This window comes from Lepisma saccharinum, chromosome 8 (genome assembly GCF_977018435.1).
Source record: "Lepisma saccharinum chromosome 8, izLepSacc3.1, whole genome shotgun sequence".
Taxonomy (NCBI): Eukaryota; Metazoa; Arthropoda; class Insecta; order Zygentoma; family Lepismatidae; genus Lepisma; species Lepisma saccharinum.
The window spans coordinates 32,730,504-32,737,534 of record NC_139236.1 but is presented as its reverse complement, the minus strand read 5'-3'; the positions used below and the strand labels follow the sequence as shown (position 1 = coordinate 32,737,534).

Below are 7,031 nucleotides of genomic sequence, written 5' to 3'. Positions count from 1 at the left end.
GTACCAGAGGCGCAACTACGATTTTTTGTCTGGGGGGGGGGGCAGGTACCAGGATAAACATACCAATAATAATAATAATGATAATAATTTTAATAATAATAATTTTAATGTTAATAATAATATTATAACATTATTATTACTATTATTATTATTGATTTGCTTTATTTTACTTCACTTCTTGTGCCACTTTTGGCTAATTTTCGAAGATGGGGATGAGTGATGATATGATGAAATATTGATGAATGGACACTCACAAACATCCATGTCCAAGCCGGGATTTGAACGCGGGACCAACATCATCATCATCATTATTATTATTAGTAGTAGTAGTAGTAGTAGTAGCAGCAGTAGCAGTAGTATCAAAGACGTTATTACCCTCGTAAATTATGCAAAAGGGGGTAGAAGTTGATGCTAAAGCATTTGTGTCGGAACCAACATTTTGAATTATTTTTTCAAAACGTTCAATTTCACATTAATAATGGAAAACAAACACGCAAACTATTTTTGAAAGACAGAAAATGTTTGATAAATGCATTCCCAATATAATTATTCTTTACATTAACATGTATAACTTTCATGCACGATATGTTTTTCACACATATGCAGCATGGAACGACGTTGACACTAAATCGTGTACGTATTCAAAGTTTCTTTAATACATATTATTTAAATACATTACACAACCAATTCATCCATCTCACAATAAACCAACAGCAAAAATTACATAAATTGTCTCTGAAATGTGCACGCTCCCTTTCCGCCAAAACAATTGTTCATGCATTTTAGACAAAAATCAATTAAGACAAGTTTTATTTCTCTGCCTGGTAATTTACAATGCATTACAGAGAAGAATGACAAGAAATTTTTTGGGTCCAATGTTTTTGCAGGCTGTAATCATTATTGATATAATAGGGCACAAATATATTCACGGGACGCCAATGCATTCTCTCTTTTACAACTTTTGTGCCTCCCGATGGTGTAGTACCCAGTGGAGGCAAATGGCACAGTGGTTCGGATCCCACTTTAAACTGTAGGTCTAGTCCCAATTAGCCTTTCTGTGCGTAAAGTGGACTTAAAACCAAAAATCAATCAATCAATCTTGGAACTTATTTTCATTTAGATCGTGCAGCGCTCAGGGCAGACAGCTACAGTTCTGAACTTGATAAGACCAAGAAAAGCAGGCATTGCGAGCGAAGCGAGCAAGAAAATTTTGCGAAAAGTATTATTATTTGCATAAAATTTGAAGTTATGGGCGGTAATTGCTCCCTGCAGGTACACTTGGACGTCAATGCCCCCTGCCCCCCTGTGGTTGCGCCACTGCACTGTACCTCAAGCCCAATAAGGTGTGGGCGAGCTGCGTGCGTTGAGAGGTAAAACAATACTGAGAAAAAGGCGCCCTCATTTTCAGGGCACCTTCTGACATGGTCACAATGCCACACTGCACTGTGCTGTTACTCACAAATCAAATGACGGAAGGTTTGCCCCACCACACGAACGAGACCGACGAAGCCTCGTGCCTAGTTTCCTCCCCTCTTACAACGCTGCAGCTGCGCTTTCACAAATACGGCGGGTTGACTAGACCTGGGATAGGGTATACGTTGTATACAAAACAGTGTGTTTTTCAAGAATTGCCTAAGAACGGTTGTAGTTTCCTGCTTGTACAGTCACGGCCAGTAACGATATTTAAAATCAATGGTGTAGTTACAAGCCAGGATTAGCTAGTTACCCATCGGTGACTGTACAAATGGAGCGGTGTGATATGTATTAAGCCTAAGGTTGGGGTCTGATTTTGTCACAGCGTTAGAATTACACAAACAGGGAAATTTATTCTAAATCGTTAAGGAGTTGCCTTCATATTTGAAGAACAAAGTTTGCAGATTCTCTGCGCCAATACAACGCAGGACAAAAGGCCACTCGACACAATGCTTACTTAGAAGCTAAAACGTTATATAACGTTTCTTCCAGTCAAAAACTCTCAAGGACTAAGCGAATGTTTAGATGCCTCTCTAATTTATACGGCTTGTTGAACTAACGCATTAACAGCCACAGTGCAACACATCCAGGACGCTAAATAGATTTCATTCCCTTGCCTTGTCACGTTTGTAAATAAGAATTTGTTTGCCTAAAAATCTTGCGGTCGGCTACGTCATTATCAACGGAAGCTTGCTCACCTTGTAAACAGGACATTCGAGGGGGGAGGGTACACTTAATACAGAGTACACACACTTCTTAAAGGCTGTTGATCTTACATCTTCTTCTAGTCATAAGGAGATGCAATAAAATTTGTTTACGACCACATTAGAAATTATGACGTAACGGAATCTGCAAAATACAGGGATAGCATAAATGATTTTCCCGATTTGAAACTTATATTACTCACGTTTAATGGAATTCAGGTGCACAAAATTGTTACGGATGGGAAAAATAAGCTAAAAATAATGTTAGTCAACCTTGCAGCGATATAGTATGCACTGTTCTCCGCGAGATAGAAATGCGATCATTGACTTCTTTTCTGTTCATTAATATCTAAAACACGCAGTAATTTATACACACATTCCTAACACTCCCCCAAATTTTTCACACAAAAAAAATTATGGCAATTTTGGCGCTAAATATGCCCAACTAAAAACGACCTTACACCCCAGATGAAAAATTTAGATTAATCCATGTCAACGCGTAAGGCTACATACTATCCTTAAAAACCTAAACCAATGCTGCTTAAAGAATATAAACTGTTTTTAAGGTAATAACACCACGGACCATAAGAACTTACGCAGGACACAAACACACAAGCGGACGATAAAACGGCGTGGTTGCAATCAACCGCCAACACAAGGTAGCCGCAATTACTCTGAGGGGAAAATGCAAGTGCATTGTCTAGCATGGAGAAATCCTCACCCATCATAAATAAATTGATGATAAATGATCCGAAGTGACTAGTGCACAGCTGCGGCGTACTTAGGAATTAAGTAAAGGAAAATTTGACTACAAAGGGGAGAGTTTGGGACCTTTTCTTATTATTTTTTTTGGTGTTCGGTCTATACTCCCATTTTTCTTGTATTTTTTAAAGGGTAGTTTCGGGTACCAACTCTCTTGGGCACACCACTAAAAACGAAGCAGAATAAACACAATGCAATATTGTCAATGCTGTATGTTTTCTAGTCTTGCACTGATGTTATACATCGCGTCTCAATCCATCCACGATGTCAACTTGTTGGTTCCTTTCCTTCCTGCGATACATTTTCTAGCTAATAATGGAAACTCTGTTTTTACAAATTGATAAACTCAGTGTTATCTAACATGAATGCCACTCACTCGTTATAATCTTATTCGATAAAAATACTCCTTATTCCAAGCAACGAAAAGTTAGGATTTCATTATCTTTTCAAGGCCTGCCGTTTTAGAAGCTCTGCAATGCAAAGATATATTCACTATCTCCATTTTGGCCTTGGCCGTTTTTCATTACGACACATGAACGCACAATACGAGGTAAGAAACCGACGGCACATACAGTATGTCCACATAATCACTTTTTGTAAAATAAGATATGAATTCTAAACCTTGGAATTTACTGCATAATGAAGACGAACATCATTTTTTTTTTTCGTTTTTACATGTGCATTCCTTGCAGGAAGCACATAGAAACTATAATGATTCGAAACCATCTTCGGAGATGTGAAAATGACGTCAGAAATCCTTTGGTTCAGGTCGTTATGTCACATTTGTTCAAGAACTTTATCATACATCCATACATCACCGTTGTCTAGATATTCGCATAAGACTATTTTTCACCACACATATCTAAAAAAGTGTAAATCACCAACCCTGAGACCTTCTGTAAACAAACCGTCTCACCGATTCGATGTATCACTGAAGACGGAGACCTTCCCGCACGCATAGAACTCGCCATGTTGAAAGTGGCACTACTTCCTTGCTGTTCACATGATTATTTTTAGAAAATAACCAATGTTATAAAATATTATTCTGTACACAAATCTCTAACCTCATTGAAAGTTACAATGCATATTCCTACAAAATGTTCACACTTATCTTGCCTTGCCATGTCACCAAGTTATTTTACGAATTGCACTATACTTGGCGGAACAAAAATCGTTATTAGGATGCTTGTCAAAGTTTCCAACCGCAATAAATTTACGAACTTTCTTTGTCTTGTTTTGATCATCATCAATATATTTATTGGACTTAAAGCATTGCATATGGCTGTTTATGCCCATTATATATTTTATTTACATAAGATACAATTTACATAAAATCTACAGGCAAATTTCAAATACACTCCTATCTATATCAAACCTTAGAAATATACATTACCATGTTATATTATTTTGTCTAAAAAAATTGCAAGTAAAATATATTCAATTCGCATGCAAGAAAGAAGCCAAATTTATGGGAAATGATTACTGGTGCAAAGAGTTAACCATAAAGGTGAAGCAATAAGTACAAAAGAAAGAGCACTGGGTTTAAAGTGAGACGTCATTTGCGGCAGCGTATCCCATACTACAAATTGGCCGTTGTTTACCTTACGTAATGAATCCTGTAACAACGCTGGATTTTCGCGTGGATTATTTTACTTCTATGAGTTTGCAATGCTTCAAGCATGTACGTGGTTTTGTTTACAGAAGGTCTCAGGGTTGGTGATTTGAACTTTTTTTTTAGGCACCGGTTTCCGTGGCGGATTGGTTAGCACATAGCAATACGACGCCAGAGGTCACGGGTTCGAATCCCGACCTGGGCATGATTGTTTTTTGTGATGTTCCTTCATCAATTTCAGAAAATCTCTCATCCTCATCTTCACGATTAGCAAAAAGAGGCAGAAAAGCGAAGTTTAAATAAACCAAATCAATCAATATATCTAGACAACAGAGAAAGCAAACCACACAAAGATTCACGTGAATGCTCTAGATCTACATCATCATTTCTCAACCTGTGGGGCGCGACCCACTGCTGGGTCCCGAGGGGGCGTTTGGTGGGTCGCGAAGTCAACCTCACAAATGTATTTACTGTGTCTTAAAAACCTATAATTTAAATTACTAAGATATATTGTTTTAACCATTTAAATTGATCCAGTGTTGTACGTAGTCTAAATTCTACATTTATGTTATTCGCGCTCTAACACTGCACATTAGTCACATTAGTTCGGTGTAAAAAAAATGTTTTGAAATTCAACATGCGTGTTTAGTTAGAGGTTACACTAAGAGTAAATTAATCTATTAAATTACGCATTTACTTTTCTAGAATGAAGTATGTGTAATTTGTTTAAGCAAGCGTGAAAGGGGGGCTTCTGAAAGTACTCGATGTTAGCAAAATTATGATTATAAACTGGGTGCACACCCCTACAAGTATTTCTGCCGGCGCCCATGGATATGGGTCCCGTGAAGTGTAATATCCTTCAAGGTGGGTCCCTGATTAAAAAAGGTTGAGAACCACTGCTCTACAAAGTATTCTGAAAAGACGTGATTTATCAAAATTTGAATATCATAGAGGTTTTTAGAAATAAAATAAATTTTCGAAAACGGCTTAGCTACGCAGGCTAAAGGTCCAGTGGAGCCTTAATCCGTTAGTAGCAGCAACTGTGAAGCTGTATAGCACGACTGCATACATACAGGATACAATTAAAGTTCTTCGAGGGTTTGTGACGCCGAAAAGAAAAACATTATTTTAAAAAGACGTTTACCTCAATGATCCCTGTACGCTTTGAAAGTTTGTGCAATGAAATCACGTATATGTATTGCTTATTATATTATACGCGGGACAGTCAAATGAAAACCTTAATTTGTTTTATCTAGTAGATTTCTTCATGTACAGTTGCACAAGTTTGCTGCATTTTAATATACAGGGTGAGCATAACGTCTTTCCCTGATTACAAACTTTTATTGCTAAAGAACTATGCTAGATACGTATATGCGGTTTGTTGGAAATGGTAGCTTAACTCATAATGTAATGTTTTGTTATCAGTACACTTCGACATGTGCTCCCTTTGTTGCCCTTAGAACGTCTAAGCGATACTCAATTTCTCTCCCAGTCTTTGCCAACATCTCTTCCGTCACCGTCTCTATAGCATCCCGTATTCGTGTTTGAAGAGTTTGCATATCAGGAACTGGTGAACTGTGTCCTTAACGTAACCCCATAAAAAAAAGTCAAGAGGGGTTATGTGCGGCGAACGCGGTGGCCATGATATGGGACCGTCTCTACTGATCCATCTGTCTGGAAAGGTGTCATGCAAGACCTGCCGAACAGTTAACTCCCAGTGTGGCGGTGCACCATCTTGTTGAAACACTACCCATGGTTGAAATTCCTGTAACTGGAAGCTGAGATATAAATATTCATAATCAGGGAAAGACTTTATGCTCACCCTGTATATCCATTGTTGATCCACACATATTTTGAAGTCTTGAGTAACTGCCTGTATATCTCAGGAAGAAGAATCTCTGGCATGCAACCGCAGTCACTTCTGGCCCATTACGAAGGTCTTCCCACCCATCTACCTGCAAACTGAGGCCATTGTTGTACTTCACCCTCCATTCGTAAACTTGCTGGCGTGGTAATCATGCATAGAGGTATTGAATTTTCATTTGTCAGATAATTACTACAAGTTTTAGGCTTCCACAGGGCAAGAAACCACTGCTCTTCACTGGTGCAAGTGTATGAAGGATGCGCCATCTTTAAAAATGACGAAAATGGAGCTCACTTGATCAGTGTTGCACCCTTGAGGTCGTTTTATAAATAACATTTAATACCTGATGTAAATTTGACTTGTATACAGTCTGTCATATAATTTTTATCGGACTCTCAATGTCTTCATTTGACTCTCCCTCTTATATTTCGAGACTCGAGAGCGAGGCAAGACCGAGACTTGTATTTTGAGACAGAGACGAGAACGAGACACTTCCTAAGTCTTTTGTGGTTCTATCTTGATACCGTCCCTGCAAGACACCGTATTAAAAGCTCCCGAATCCTATATTCGCGTTGATAGACGAGCACTCCACACTAGAGCAGAAGAAGCTGTTAAT

General features: G+C 38.3%; 1 protein-coding gene across 1 annotated transcript in view; it reads right to left on the bottom strand.

Annotated features, from left to right (window-relative positions):
- Window positions 1-7,031, bottom strand: part of hiw (MYC binding protein highwire) — a 529,247-nt gene that overhangs the window by 368,220 nt on the left and 153,996 nt on the right. The window lies entirely within an intron of this gene.